The 16835-nt window shown below is 39.6% G+C and overlaps 1 pseudogene; it reads right to left on the minus strand.

Annotated features, from left to right (window-relative positions):
- The window catches only part of LOC103545059 (sulfotransferase 2A1-like), a 26790-nt pseudogene extending 12223 nt beyond the window's left edge, over positions 1-14567 (minus strand).
- Between the last annotated feature and the right edge of the window lie 2268 nt (positions 14568-16835).

The raw sequence follows: 16835 nt of genomic DNA on the forward strand, positions 1-16835 counted from the left end.
TCCTGGAAAACTTTTTGATGTTGCTTTCTGTTCATGTCTCTCCTTAGTCCTCGGCTCTTAGAAATCTCCCCAAACTCTTGTGTGTTCGTTTTCCGGGGCTGCTAACCAGGCACCACACACTGGGCAGCTTAACAACAGAAATGCATTTTCTCACAGTTCTGGAGGCCAGAAGTCAGAGGTCAAGGTTTCGACAGAGTTGGTTCCTTCTGAGGCTGCGAAGGAGAGAGCTGTTCCAGGCCTCTCTCCTCGGCTCATAAATGGCTGTCCTCCTTTATGTCTTCACGTCCTCATTCCTCTGCGTGTGTCCGTGTCCAAATTTCCTCTTCTTTTAAAGGCCTCAGTCAGATTGGATTGTGGCCCACTCTAGTGACCTCATTTTAACTTAATTATTTCAGTAAAGACCCTGTCCCCAAATATACTCACCTTCTGAGTTGCTAGAGGTTAGTGCTTCACATATGGATTTTGGGGGGACACAATTCGGCCCGTAACATTTTGGATATGAAGACATCTTTAAACACATTCTGTGAAGCACCAAGGTATTAGTAATGGCGGAATGAGTCAAGTTTGGACAAAGCCCATTAGAGCTTGAGGTCATCCTTAAGACCTTCACTGTCCTAGTGTTAACAACTATACTTCAAAGATTCTGATATTCTGACATGCAAAAAAAAAGTCTCGCCTCTCCTTTCCTCAGTTGACTCATTCTGCATGTATTTCTTTGTTCAGGATAGTTCCCTGTGCTAAATCACCAGTGCGGTAACACCAACATGACCATCTCCAATCCTGTCCTCATTTCCCAGGGCAATCCCAGCTGGCAAGTTGGCAGGAGTAGTGAATTAGCCTGGTCAGTGTTTGTGTAATGGACATGCCCCGTGTCAAATTATGAGGAGAGAGAATCTGAAGACCTCTCATAAGTCAGATGACCACGGCAGCCTAGTCAACGTCCCCTAAGTGCCTGAAGCCCACATCGATGCTGTGAAAAGAGACTTTGTGATAATGGCACCTGAGAACTTCTTTGGAGGATGAGCAATTAGACTTGATAAATTCAAACATTCCTTACTCCCAACTTTTAGTGCTCTGCTGTTATCACCTGTATGTCCTCCACGTATTCTGATATATTTTGAAGTCAGAGCATTTTCTTTTACCTTTTCTCAGTAGTATTCCATTCTTCTCATCTAAAAACTGACCACGCAGGAGGGAAAAATTGGACATGTTGTTTTCTTTCATGACCTGAAAGGAGCTATTCTTGAGGACGGAGTTCAGTTCTTCTGGTTCTAATTTCTTGCCCAGGAATTGGCGGATTTTCTCTACAACGCTTCTTGTGTCCTAGAAGAAGTAAAAACAAGAGAGAGGGAATGAAATAGAAAGAACATGCACAAGGAAGTAAGAATGAGGAAACAACAATGTGACGAGAAGGAGGAGAGGATGGAGGAAGAGAAGAACAACGTGAGAATCAGGAAGTGATTGATTGGTTGTGACTAGGAGGAAGTAAGGGAAAACGTAAAGAGGAAGGAGCACCAAGCGTAGAAAGATGCAGGATCCACATGGATTTCCCAGTATAATTGACTTCAGGATACCTTAAAACTAAATACAGGCCCGGTGATTTCTGAAGAGACTTGTAGGAAGGCTTCTAGACAATTATGATGAGGATTAATTGAAGAGAGGTTCAGGGAGAACTTGACAAAGATCAAAGAGATTGACTTCAAATCTTGGCTGTGCCATCAATTCTTACCATTTTATATAACTAACATTTGAATAACACACAGAGTTTCACAATATCATCTCAGTAATTAGTACTTGACTCATGATCCTTGGAGATTATTAAAAAATGTCTTATAAACAAAAAACTTTGCTTTGAGTCATAGACCTTCTTCTTGGAGATATAATGCTTTAAAGTGTTTCTTTATCCCATGCACCCTCTTAATGATCTAAGCAGAAGACACACAACTGTAGAAATTCCTCCAATACAGGTTTATTTTGTGGCTTGAAAGCATAATTACTGGAGTGTAATGCACCAGAGGGAGTTAAACTTGTTACAGAAGCCTTCTTGGTGAAAATGAAATTCATGTGGAGGTCACAGGGGATTGGACAGAAGTAACCAGAAGAAGAGGATGGAAACTAATTCTTTCTCAGAAGCAATAGCATGTGTTTACATCATCTTTTCTTTTCTCTGGGACAGCATTAATAGGTAAAGTTCTTCTTCCAATGGTTTAATCCCCCTTCCTGGTTTCGAGCATCATCTGACCGCTTCTCCTGCCCATTACTGTTCAGTCTAGTACTTGGCCTGTCAGAATAACTACACAGACTGATTTCATGACTTAGTTTTCTTCTATCAGTCAATCTGGGGTGTCAGGAAGTTGGAGACATCTCTGTAATGACACCTTTTTCACTAAACCCGTCTTCTTCTTCAGTGCCCTCCCACCACTAGGTTATCAGCAGCATCTTGTATCCTACCCCTCGAAACTTTAGAACCATTGCCAGTGTGAGCAAAAGCCATTGTATTTGTGAAAAAGCTCCTTTAAATGTTGTAAGATGAAACAAAGCAGAACATATGGAGAAGGAGAGCATTGAGCTTGGGCAGTGTCAACCAGAAGCAGGGCAATGAAGACAGGGAGCTTTTCTCACTCCTAATGACCCTTCCAAGGCTCAACTTTGACTGAGAAGGTGGAATAGAGACACAGAGGAAGGGAGGGGAGTTAGAGGAGTGGAGATGGTGGTGAGAGGTGTGTGCTAACCATAAGGACCACAGTTACCCGTTTCAGCTCTTCATAACTCAGTATCAGGAAGTTCTCCTTCCCTCTCATGGACATCCAGCCACGAGTGTGGTCGAACCAGGATCCATATGGCACTGCATATTGGGGAGGCAGAAAGAGGGGGTATTTACAAACTTGATGAAAGCAAGGGTACATCTATTATGTTCACTCTTTTGGGCACAGTTAACAGCACAATATCTGGCACATTTAGGTCCATCCTACCTCTTTGCTGAATGAATGAGAGTAAAGATGGTTAAATATTATCCAACATCATGCATTTACCCTGTAACGAGCCTTGTTCCTTTGGAGCAGGCTGTGTACCAGTTTTCAAGGGTCTCTAAGAAGATCCTGTCTGGAGAGCCATGTGGCCTTAGGAATGGTGTTCTTCCTGCCACTAATCTGTTCAGTGTTTAGAATTTTTGTTTAATGGGTCTTTTCCAGAGCCCTTAAAGATATTTTTCTGTCTTCTTCCCTTCACGTTGCTATTGTAATTATTGTTTCTTTGGATATCATCTGTCTTTCTCCTGGTTTCAGATTTTATCTACTATTTGCTACTACAACTTTCCTAGAAACTAGGCAAAGATTAACTTTTAATAATTCTTTGTGAGGTTAGGTGTGGTTCTTTAAACTGAGATTGCATCAATTCAGGAAATTTTCAGGCATGTTTCCTTGAAAATTTGTTTTCTCTATATTTTACATTATATTCTAGTGAGACAAGTCTTCTCACTCTATCCCCAGTATACTAACCAGTTTATAATTTTTAGTGTCTGTCTCCCATACCTGAACCTGTCTCAACTCTGATGTCTTGCGGGAAGTTAATTATGAACTGAGAGTTCTACTTAGTTATACTATCTTTCAAGAATGAGCATAAAAGAAAGACATTTTCAGACAAAATGCTGAGAGGATTTACCACTTTTGTTATGAGAGAACTTGTCTAAGTTATACTTTATGAGTAAATAAAGTGAATCCAGGAGAAAAGAACAGCCAATGAGTCAAGGAGGAAATTAAAACAGAAATAAAAAAATACCACGCAACAGAGAAAAATGGAAGCACAACATATCAAAACTTATGGGTTGCAGCAAAAGTAGTTTTAAGAGGAAATCCGATAGCTATAAACATGTACATTAAGGAAAAAAGATCTCAGATAAAAATTTAACTTCACACCTCAGGAACAAGAATGAGAAGAACATACCAAGCTCAAAGCTAGCAGAAGGAAGGAAATAACAAAGATCACAGCAAGAAAAAAGACTGAAATGGAGACAAGAAGCAATGGAACAGATGAACAAAATTAAGGGCTTGTTTTTTAAAAAGATAAAATTGAGTAACCTTTATCTAGACTAAGAAAAAAACAGAACAGTCTCACATTAATAAAAGATGAAAGGAGAGTCATTGCATCTGTTGCCACAGAAACACAAAGGATCACAAAAGACTACTGTGAACAATTATATGCTAACAATTTGCATAACCTGGAAGAAATGGATAAATTCCTAGAAACATTCAACCAGCAAGACTGAATCACAAAGGAATAGAAAATCTGAATAGCGCAATAACAGGTAATGAGATTGAATCAGAAATCAAAAATCTCCCAACAAAGAAAAGCCCAGGACCAGATGGTTTCCTTGTAAATTCTAGGAAATATGTTGAAAAGAATTAAAACCAATTCCCTTAAACTTCGATAAAATTGGAGAGGGTAGAACACTCCCAAACTCATTTTAGCAGGCCAACATTACCCTGTTTCCAAAGCCAGATAAGGACACTATAAGAAAAGAAGGCAGCAGACCAATATTCTGGATGAATATAGATGCAAAAATCCTCATCAAAATATCAGCAAGCTGAATTTGAGAGCACATTAATATGATCAGACACTATGGGATGCAAGGATGTTTTAATATATGCTAATCATTAATGTGATACACCACATTAACAGAACGAAGGATTAAAATCCTATGAGAATTGCAGTAGATACAGAAAAAGCATTTGACAAAATTCAACATTCTCATGACTAAAAACTCTCAATAAATCAGGTATAAAAGGAACGTTGCTCATCATGATAAAGGTCATATAGGAGAAGCCCGTAGCTAATACTATACTCAATGGTGAAAATTTAAAAGAATTTCCTCTAGGATCAGGAAAAAATGCAAGGATGTCCCCTCTCACCATTTCTATCCAATAGAGTTCTAGACATCCCAGTCACAGCAATTAGGAAAGAAAAAATCCAAATCAGAAAGAAAGAAGCAAAATTAACTTTATTTTCAACTGACATGATCTTATCTACAAAAAATCCTAAAGACTCTCTCCAAAACCTGGTAGAACTAATAATTGAATTTACTAAAGTTCTAATAACAAAATCAACTTACAGAAAACAGTTGTGTTTCTATTTACTAACAATGAAATATATGAAAGAGAAATTAAGAAAACAATCTCATTTACAATAACATCAAAAGGAATAAAATACTTTGGAATAAATTTAACCAAGGAGGTGAAAAACTTACATACTGAAAACTGTAAGACATTGGTGAAGGAAATCGAGAAGACACATTAATGGAAAGATATCCTGTGTTCTTGGGTTGAAAGTGTTAATATTGTGAAAATGTTCATTGTATCCAAAGTAATCTACAGATTCAATTCAATTCTTATCAAAATTGTAATGGTATCTTTTCAGAAGTAGAAAATTTCCTAAAATTTGTATGAAATCACCAAAGATCCCAAATAGACCAAGCAACCTCAAGAAAGAAGAGTGAAGCTGGCGGCATCACACTCCCTGATTTGAAGCATTATTACAAAGCTATAGTAATCAAAACAGCATGGTACTAGAATCAAAACAGGCACATAGACCAGCAGAACAGAATAAAGAGTCCAGAAGTAAACCCACACATATATAGTCAACCAATTTTTGACAAGGGCACCCAGAACACACAATGGGGAAAGAATAGTTTCTTCAATAAATGTTGTTGGGAAAACTGGATATCCACATGAAAAAGAATGAAACTGGACCCCTACTTTACACCACTCACAAAAATTAACTTGTCATTGATCAAAGACTGAAATGTAAGACCCGAAACCATAAAACTCCTAGAAGAAAACATAAGGAAAAGACCCTTGACATTGGCTTGATAATGATTTCTTGGATAAGACACCAAAAGCACAGGCAACAAAAGGAAAAATAAACAAGTGGGACTACGTTACACTAAAAAGCTTCTGCACAGCAATGGAAACCATCAGTAATTTGAAAAGACAACCTACAGAATGGTAAAAATAGTTGCAAACCGTACATCTGATAAGAAGTTAATCTCCCAAATATAAAGAACTACATACAACTCAATAGCAAAGTCAAATAGTCCAATTAAAAAAGGGCAAGGACCTGAATAGATGTTCTTCCAAAGAAGACACACAAATGGCTTGTACGTATAGAAAAAGGTGCTCAATGTCACTAATTATCAAGGAAAGGCAAATCAAAGCCACAGTGAGATTTCACAGCACACTTGTTAAGATGGCTGTTATCAAAAAGACAACAAATAAACATTGGTGAGGATGTGGAGAAATGAGAATCCTTTATACCCTGGTGGTGGGAGTGTAAGTTGGTACAACCATTAGGAAAACAGTATGACGGTTCCTCAAAAGTATGAAAATGGAACTACCATTGATCCTGCAATCCCACTCCTGGGTATATATCTGAAGGACTGAAATCAGTATCTTCAAGATACATCTGCACATCTATGTTCATTTCAGCATTATTTCCGATAATTTACATATGGAAACAAATTAAATGTACTGTGATGGATGAATGGATCATGATTATGACATATGTATGTATAGGAATATTATTGGTATATGACATATGCAGGAATATGACATATATAGTATAGGAATACTATTCAGATATAAAAATAAACAATAAAAATAATAAAAAGGAAAATGATTTGTGACAACATGGATGAACCCTGGGGGGCATGATGCTACGTGAAATAAGTCAGACAGAGAAAGACAAATACTATATAGTATCACTTATATGCATAATACAAAACAAAGCAGATTTTCTAGAAACAGAGAATAGAATGGTGGTTGCCAGGAGATGTGGGGAGACGGAAATGGAGAGAGAAAGGTGCAAGGCTACCAATTTTCAGTTATAAGAAGAAGAATTTCTGATGGTTCCATGTGTAGTATGGTAACTATAGTTAACTTAGTATTATGTCCTTGTAAGTTGCTGAGAGTAGATTTAAGTAGTCTCACCACACAAAAACACAAAAATTTAACTATGTGAGGTGATGGATGTGTTAATTATCTTATTCTTGATAATCATTACACAATACATAGGTATATCAAATAACCACTTTTAAATATATACAGTTATATTTCTCAATTATTTCTCAATGGAGTTAAAATATGACATTTTATTTGTTTATTTTTTGATGAGGAAGATTGGCCCTGAGCTAACATGTATTACCAATCTTCCTCTTTCTGCTTAGGGAAGATTGTCACTGGGCTAACATCTGTGCCAATCTTCCTCTATTTTGTATGCAGGACACTGCCCCAGCATGGCTTGATGGGCAGTGTGTAGGTCCGTGCCTGGGATCTGAACCTTTGAATACCCGGCTGCCAAAGTGGAGTGTGTGAAGTTAACCACTATGCCACCAGGCCGGCCCCAAAATATAACATTTTAAAATAATTGTCTTTAAAATTAAGAACAAGGTAGATATTACCCCTATCATCGCTTCTATTCAGCATTGTCCCAGAGCCCTGGCCAATGAGATGAGAGAGGAAAAAACAAAGACAACATATGTGTATTAGAAATGAGGATAATAGTAATTACTTAAAGGTTATATTTATACTTCATGGAAACTCAAAGAGGACCTACATTCAGATTGGCAAATACTGAATCAATGTGCAAAATCAGTTACATCCCCAAATCAGGCACACACAACCGGAAAATGTAATTTTAAGATGTCATTAATGTAGAAGAAATGAAATACATCTCAAAAAGAGTTCCAAGTTCCTTAAAGAAAAATATTATAAGAAGACCAGTAAGTCATTCAAAGACCTTTAGATAAAAGGAGGGATAAACAATGTCTATAAATGAAGAGATAAACAAAGTAAAATATACCAATTCTCCACTAATTATTCTGTAAAATTCCTATAATGGCAATCACAAAAATAATGACAATCACAAAAATAACGACAATAACAAGAGTCACTGAGGATACGGAGTCACAGGAACACTCATAGGCTCTTTCTTGGAGTATAAGTTGACACAACCACTCTGGAAAATAGTTTGATATTATTTTTTTAAATTGAAAATTCATATTTGCTATGCCTTAGCAGTTCTGCACTCAGGTGTATAAACCAGAAAGAAAGTCACGCACATGTGTGCCAGAGAAGCATTATTCTGAACAGACTTAAAGCTGAAATTCCTCATTTAATTTCTAACTTTGGACATCCAAAGTGTTAGGGGAAGAATTGACCAAGAACTAATGGCGTCGGCGATGCTTGCAAACAGCAATTATGATTCGTTCATTTTGATTGTCCCCTTGGCTAAGCCTAATCTAGAAGTACTCATGGTGCCTTAAGAGATAGGACCCAGAGGAGAGTAGAGGACCACACAGGACATGAGAACATGTGTGGGGTCTTTTGCATAGGAAATTCTAGGGTTCAAGGTTCTCAGAGCATGGGTGATGAAAGGGTTGCAAGCTCTAGGAATCCTATAGACTTTACCTTGCTGGGAAGGCAATGTGTCCAGAGCAGGGGACCCTCTAAGGCTTGGTTAACGTGTATGATCCAGAGCTCTGCTCTAAGATTCAGGGTCCTGAGCAGGGTCTCCTGTTGCTTGGGTCTGAGGACAATATTTCCTGGGACTTAAATTCCCAGGCTTTCTTCATTGGTATGGGGAAAGGTTTGGACTGGCCTTCTACAGGGCTGCAGAAAAGTCAGGATATAGATATTAGTTGATAACAAAAAAGATTTCGGTGTTGGTGGTTCTTGACTGGATAAGATGAGGCCTCCGTGTGAGTGTTAAGGGACAGAAAGCAAGATATTGAGGCAGTGGTGAGGTTTACAGGATATATCTTCATCACCCACCAATATTGCTTGGACTTTCCTGGATTCCTGGTGACAGTGGAAGCACAATTCAGACTACTCTATGCACCAAATGGCAGGATCTAATGTAACATCGATGAGGGAGTTGTTTTCTTCATGTCCGGGCTTGCACCACAGGATTTCACTCTTGCTCTTTTTTCTGAAAGAGTAAACCGAAGGAAAGTAGGGCAGAGGACTGAAGAGTTCAGCCAGGATCAGCTCAACGAGAGCTACAACTGCCGGTCTTTGCACTGCCAGTTGGACTTTATGCTGCGGGCAAACAATTCGGGAAATGTGAATCGTTCAATGTCTAACAGATGATTGCAACATAGCCCAAAGGGTCAAAGAGCATGAGGTGTGGACACCAACAACGAGTCTGTTACATGAATCCAGGTGAAAAGTAACAGTGGCTCTGATTAATACAGCACCAATGGAAGGGGTGGCAAATAAATATTCTTTATTTAGCAAAGGTGTATTAGCTGCTATTACGTGGCGAGCACCCCTCTAGAACCTGATGCCAAGAAGGAACAACTCCAAAAGCTTACATTTTAGTTGGGAGACGCATGCAAAAAAACTAAATAGAATACATACTCATTGATGATGAATGCTAAGAACAAAAAGAGAGAAGATAATAGAGACGGGGAGGATGCTCTGATGTATAGTATTGAAAAGGAAGACTGCCACAAATACAGAGACATTTCAGCAGAGACCCAAAGGAGGAAATAATCAAGGTTGTGGGACTTGGATAAAAGAAAGTGGTGAGGGGCATGGGGGAGTGGGATGGAAAACAGATGACCCTCGTGAAATGTCAGAATCATGCTGATGCTGAGTGAGGGGTGATTTTATTTCTTTCCTAAGATCAACCTGCAGTGGGAACAGTTTGGGATATGGGGGAATGTGTTCAGTTTTGAAGACACTGAACTGGAGGTCTCCATGGCTCTCTCCAGTGAAGAGGTCTATGGGCTGTTAGAGAAACACAGCTCAAGCTAAGGAGCTATATCACAGCTATGATAAGACACTCATCATATAGTCTACAGAAAAACTGCAAAATTTCAAGAATCCGAGAATGTCTACAAATTCTGCATAGTTAAAAGTATAGAGATCCTAGAGTAATGTATGCATATCTTTTTTTGTTTTGCCCTGAGCTATCATCTGTGCCAACCTTCCTCTATTTTGTATGTGGTCAGCACTGTAGCATGGCTGTCAATGAGTGGTGTAATTCCGCGCCTGGAACTGAACTCGGGCTGCTAAATCATAGTTCTCAGAACTTAACTACTAGGCCATTGGGCCGACCCCAATGCATACATTTTTGAGACAGATAGGACAAGAGGGTTAAGGGAGTTTTAGACAGATGCATCTAAAATGTGGTGTAAAGTCAGAATTGTGTTGACCAGTAAGCCAACGCAAAGCTGTGTTCCAGAACATCACAGGGGCCAGCCCGGTGCCACAGCAGTTAAGTTCATGTGCTCCACTTTGGTGCCCCAGGGTTTGCTGGTGTGGATCCTGGGCGAGGACCTACCCACCGCTTATTAAGCCACGCTGTGGCAGGTGTCCCACATATAAAATAGAGGAAGATGGGCACAGGTGTTAGCTCAGGACCAATCCTCCTGAGCAAAAAGAGGAAGATTAGTGCTGGTTGTTAGCTCAGGGCTAATCTTCCTCAAAAACAAAACAAAACAAAAAACCAGAAAGTCACAAATTGGGAGAGAAGAGAAGAATATGAGTCCTCCCTGTTAGCATTAGACAGGTCCTGGAGACTGAGAAGATGGCTAGCATGGTTGATGACGGGGCAAGCTGAAAGACGGGCTGGGGTTTTGCTGCTGTGCAGGAGAGAGTGTGGAATTTGAAAACTTGGGATCCAATGGTGATGGAGCCTTATAGCCCTAGGATGCTGAGGTGTAGAGATCTCAGATCGGGTGTAAAATGAGGTCTGTTAAAGGCCTCTGACAATGCCCCAGCTTCCATATTTTACATTCACTCACCATTTCCTTTGATGAACCATCCAAAATATTCCTCCATTGACTGTGGTTTCTTAGAAAAAGTTGAAGCCCCAAAGAAAAAATAACCAGACATGAGAACATCTCTGGGATTTCTGGTGAGATAAATCACCTGAAAGAGAAAAACGGAATAACAAAAAATTAATACAGCCATTTCCCATCCTTCTTGATCTTCACAAAAATGGAGAAATATCAATTCTTAGAAAATCCCTAAGTATCAATGCATTCCTTTAACAAGTTGGTTATTGCATTCATTAACCAACTGCATATTTTTAATTTCCTATGAATCAGTCACTGGAGTAATGCTAAGAATATAGCAGCGGAAGAGGAAAGCATTGTCGTTTCTCTGTTGGATATCATAGTCTACTCAGAATGGGAAGCAACTGAAGGTTTTAAAAGGTGAGTGCTATTATATTTCTGGAGTATGATTGTAAGATCACTCCTAGGGGACGGATTAATAAACTGAGCTACATTCATAGATACATAGGAGACGGATTAATAAACTGAGCTACATTCATAGATACACAGGAGATGGATGAATAAACTGAGCTACATTAGATACATAGGAGATGGATTAATAAACTGAGCTATATTCATAGATACACAGCAGGCCTTCTTAGGGTATAAGTCTATTTTTATGAAATACAAGAACTAGCAAAACTCATCTATAGAGTTAGAAGTCAGAGGAGCGGTCACTTCTGTGGGTGGGCATTGACTGGAAAGGCGCATGAGGGAATTTTCCGGGGGAGTGGAAATGTTCTAAATCTGGATCTGGAAGGTAGTTACCTGCTTAGCAGATATTTGGTCCCATGCAAAGTGTCCATAAGACATGGGGTCCACAACAAAGTGCTTGATATTTGGTCATATCTGATGCTGTTGAAAATGTCCATGGAGACATTGGGTCCCCACACCCAAAGGTCCTTGATATTTGGTCTATGCCCAAAAGAATTGGGCAGAGACCGAATATGCTCATGGATGTCTTGAACAGGAATAAATGGCAAGCACTTTGGGCATGGACTAAATGTCTTATGGACCAAATATTTTATGCACATTTTTGACAAGAACAAATGTCCTGCAAGGAGTTAACCCAGTTGTGTACACATGTAAAGATCAACAAGCTAACACTTACAATTAGTGCACGGACACGGACACACACACGCAAGAGCACATGACATTTGAACATCTGACTTACACTCTGGATTCTTCACCAACTTTCTTAGTGACAGTATTCTGGGCCCCAGCTCTCTCTAGGCCTCAGTTTCCCCATGCAGGGATTTAACAAACACCAATAAGACACAGATAAATGAGTGTATTATAAACAAGCTTGGGAAGTGATGGGTTAAAAAACAAACTTCACTGTGCTGCAATACATTGGGAAATTTGCAAGAAAGGAGACAATTATTCTAAGCTTTACAATCTAATTTAGGCATAAAACTTAAAAAAAAAATCACAAACCAATGAGCAGCTTCCAGGAACATCTGTTTCTAAAAACAGTCTGAGATATGCTAGATCCTGGATGTACATGGTCCCTCCTGGGTACCATCTGTCAGCGCCATGAGAGGTTCGTGTGGCTGCCGAGCTCAATAGTTAGTTGTATATGGGGAGACATAGTGGTTAGAAAAACCAGACACGGTGCCAGAACAATCTCCCTGGATTTAGGCATTGATTTATGAATGGGCTGCTTCCCACCTGGGCAACTCGATGTCTGGTGCTTCTACCCAAGTGGTGGAAGCCATTTACTTAATGAAGATTGGCTAATCATTTTTAGAGCCACAGAGTGGGGTTATCTTGTATACACCACAGTTATAAATTAAGGTTGGGTGTAAAACGTGGTTTTCTAAGATTCTGGCATTATCATTTCACTTTGCCTCTGGTTTAAATCTGGGTGGTATAACCTGCGGAGGGGTCTATACCCTTGTACTCAAGTATGGACCCTGGAACACCCACTGCAAGATCTCAGGCCCATCCCAGATCTACTGGATCAGGCTGCCTTTCAACCGAATCTCCAGGGGATTCCCAGGCACATTAGTGTTTGGAAAGCATTCATCAAACTTATCTTGACCATTGAACACTGACCTTGGCCTTGGAATTGAAGAGAGACTTGGGGATGAGCTGGATGGGGAGGTGGGAGCTGATGAGGCGGGGGCCTTCCTTATCCTTAAGTAAATTATACCCATGCTCAGTCTCTACCCAGGGTGAGCGTTCCAAAATGGGCACAGATTGGATCCACTTGGGATCCCCCTTGGAGTAAATCAGGCAGACAATTTCAATCAACCAGTTTGTTCCTGGATAAAGAAGGAAAAATGATGGTCACTCATTTTAATCTGACTTTTTAAAACTTGAGATAAAACATACACAACATAAAGTGCACCATCTTAACCATTTTCAAGTGCACAGTTCAGCAGTGTGAAGTAAATTCCCGTTGTGGTGCAACAATCTTGAAGAACTGAAACTCTGTCCCCACTCAGCAACAACTCTCCAGTTTCCCCTCCCTCTAGTCCTTGGCTACCACCATTCTACTTTCTAATTTGATAAGCTGATTTCTCTGGACACCTCACTGAAGTGAAACCATGCCATATTTGTCCTTCTGTGCCTTGCTTATTTCACTCATCACAATGTCCTCACAGTTCACCACATTGTAGCGTGTGTCAGGACTTCATTTTTAAGGCTGAAAAATATTCCATTATGTGTATATACTTCATGTTGTTTATCCATTCATCTGTCAATGGTGTTTCGGTTGCTTCTAAATTTTGGCTATTTGCTTAAATCCTTTTAACCTACTCCCACTGCCCTTGACTTTTCACCACCAGGACACTTCCAATGACTTCAGCCTCAGTGCTTGCCCCATTTTCAGTCCCTCACCCCATCTCCCCTCATATAAATATGATCCACATCCTTTCAGCCCCTTGAATTTTCCAGGCTCTTTTCCACTTCCTGACCATTGTCCATGCTGATATCTTTACCTGAAAATACCCCTTTTCACTAAATAGTTTCACATTCATTGTTTCATCTCAATTTAGACGCTTTTTCTTCTACTTTTTTTTGGCGGTGACAGTTGCTTTATTCGTCCGTCCCCAGTTTTATTGAGGTATAACTCGCAAAGAAAAACTGCATATACATTGTGAAATGATGACTACAATCAAGCTAATTAACGTATCTATTATCTCATAATTACATTTTTTTTTCCTATTTCTTCACTTGTCATCCTCCTCCACTCCTCCGTACAAACACCAGACTTTGCCTTAGGAGTCTCTCCGGTTGGTTCCCCTGATACCTGAGATTACCCTTCTGGACACTCATCTTACTGTGTAACTGCCTGGAGGAAGCCTTTTGTCTGAATGTAAATGGCGTCAGGGCCCAGCTCTATTCCCCCAGAGCATCACTCATTGTCTGACATACGAAAATCACTCCACTGGTCTACTGAGTGAATGAGGCACATGGCCAGACCCTGTCGCAGCATCTGACCCAGCTTCCTTACCTGATTTGGGGTAAGTCAGTAGTCAAGACATCTTCATCCTTAAACGCAAAACTCTCCCGTGCTTCTCTCAGGACTTCAGGTGTGTAACCCGTCGTAGGGAAAGGTATCCCTTCAAACCACATATACCCGTCTGACATTGTGATGAGCTCTTTGTTCCAGGGGCTTGAGTTTCAGCTGTAGCCGCTGTTGGAGGTTGTGGCAGCTTCTGGGAGATCAGCTTTTATACTAAAGCTGAAACAATTCTTAATCTCTCCCAGTTTATTGAGGAGGTGCCTGCTGATAAAGAAAAGTGGATCTTGATAGAGAGTCCCAAGGTCGATCGTATTGAGCAACCATGAAGTTATTCCCAGAACATTCTGGCGTAACCTGAGTTTGAATTCGTGAAAGGGCACCAGGAATTCAATAACAAGCCCAATCATGTAGAAATGTGGGCAAATTTTAAAGTATATTTTTCATAAGCTTTAATTTTTAGAACAGTTTTAGAATTTTAGAGAAATTGCAAAGACAGTAGAGAGAGTTCCCATAGTCCATGTTTATCAGGATTTCCTTCATTTTTCCCTAATGTCCTTTCTTTGTTCCAGGATCCCATCCAGAGGCCACGTCACACTGAGTCATCATGTCTCCTCAGGCTCCTCTTGGCTGTGACAGTTTCTCAGACTTTTGTTTTTGATGACAACAGTTTCGAGGAGCACTGGTCAGGTATTTCGGCGAAGTTTCTCTTTTGGGGTTTGATGGGGTTTTTTTCATGATTAGACTGGGCTTATGGGTTTTGAGGAGGAAGATCATAGAGATAAAACACCATTTTCAGCACAACATTTCAGGGGTACTTGCAGTCCACATGACTATCACTGTTGATGTTGACCTTGATCACGTGGCTGAGGCAACTTTTGTCAGATTTCTTTCCTGTATGTTTACTGTCCCCCCTTTCTATGTGGCATATTTACAACATGAATTCTTGGTCTTTTTATTTTGTTTTATTACTTTTATATATTTTTATTGCAGTAACATTGGTTTATAACATCATATAAATTTCAGGTGTACACCATCATATAATTTGATTTAGTGTAGATTAAACATTTCACCACCCAAAGACTCAGTACAATCCATCACCACACACATGTACCCTGTCACCCCTTTTGCCTTCCTCCCTCCCCACTTCCTCTGGTAACCACCAAACCAATGTTTGTTTCCATGTGTTTGTTGTTGTTGTTTTTATCTTCTACTTGTGAATGAGATCATACAGTATTTGACTTTCTCCCTCTGACCTAGTTCACTAGCATAACACCCTCGAGGTCTCATCCTGTTGTCGCAAATGGCTAGATTTCATTGTTTCTTATGGCTGAGTAATATTCCATCGTGTATCTATATCACATCTTCTTTATCCATTTGTCCCTGGCTGGGCACCTAGGTTGCTTCCAAGTCTTGGCTATTGTGAATAATGCTGTGATGAACCAGGGGTCAGGGGTGGGGCGAATGTATCTCTATCCATTTATGTTTTCAAGTTCTTTGGAAAAATACCCAGCAGTGGAATAGCTGGATCATATGATAGATCTACTCTTAATTTTTTAGAATCTCCACACTATTTTCCATAATGGCTGCACCACTTTGCACTCCCACCAGCAGTGTATGACGTGTTCCCTTCTTTCCACATCGTCTCCAACACTTATTGTTTCCTGTTTTAATTGTAGCCATTCGGACTGGAGTGAGATGATATATCACTCCCGTTGCTGAGATCATTGTAGTTTTGATTTGCATTTCCCTGATCGTTAATGATGTTGACACATCTTTTCATGTGCCTGTTGGCCATCTGCATATCTTCTTTGGAGAAATGTCTGTTCAGATCTTTTGCCCATTTTTTAATTGGGTTGTTCATTTTCTTGTTGTTTAGATGTATGAGTTCTTTGTATATTTTGGATATTAACCTCTTGTCAGATATATGGTTTGTAAATATCTTCTCTCAATTGTTAGGTTGTCTTTTCATATTGTTGATGGTTTCCTTTGCTGTCAGAAGAGTTTTAATTTGATGTAGTCCCATTTCTTTATTTTTTCTATTGTTTCCCTTGCCCTGTCATAGATGGTACTTGAAAATATGCTGCTAAGACCGATGTTGAAGAGTGTACTGCCTATATTTTCTTCTAGAAGTTTTATGGTTTCAGTTCTTACATGCAAATCTTACATTCAATCCATTTTGAGTTAATTTTTGTGTATGGTGTAAGACAATGGTCTACTTTCATTCTTTTGCATGTGGCTGTCTAGTTTTCCCAACACCATTTATTGAAGAGACTTTCCTTTCTCCGTTGTGTGTTCTTGGCTCTCTTTTCAAAGACTAGCTGTCTGTAGATATGTGGTTTATTTCTGGGCTCTCGATTCTGTTCCATCGATCTGTGTGTCTGTTTTTGTGTCAGTATCGTGCTGTTTTGGTTACTGCAACTGTGTAGTATATTTTGAAATCTGGGAGTGTGATACCTCCAGCTGTGTTGTTTTTTCTCAGGATTCCTTTGGCTATTCCGGGTCTTTTGTTGTTCCATATAAATTTTAGGA

The sequence above is a fragment of the Equus przewalskii genome, chromosome 9 (genome assembly GCF_037783145.1).
Source record: "Equus przewalskii isolate Varuska chromosome 9, EquPr2, whole genome shotgun sequence".
Lineage (NCBI taxonomy): Eukaryota > Metazoa > Chordata > Mammalia > Perissodactyla > Equidae > Equus > Equus przewalskii.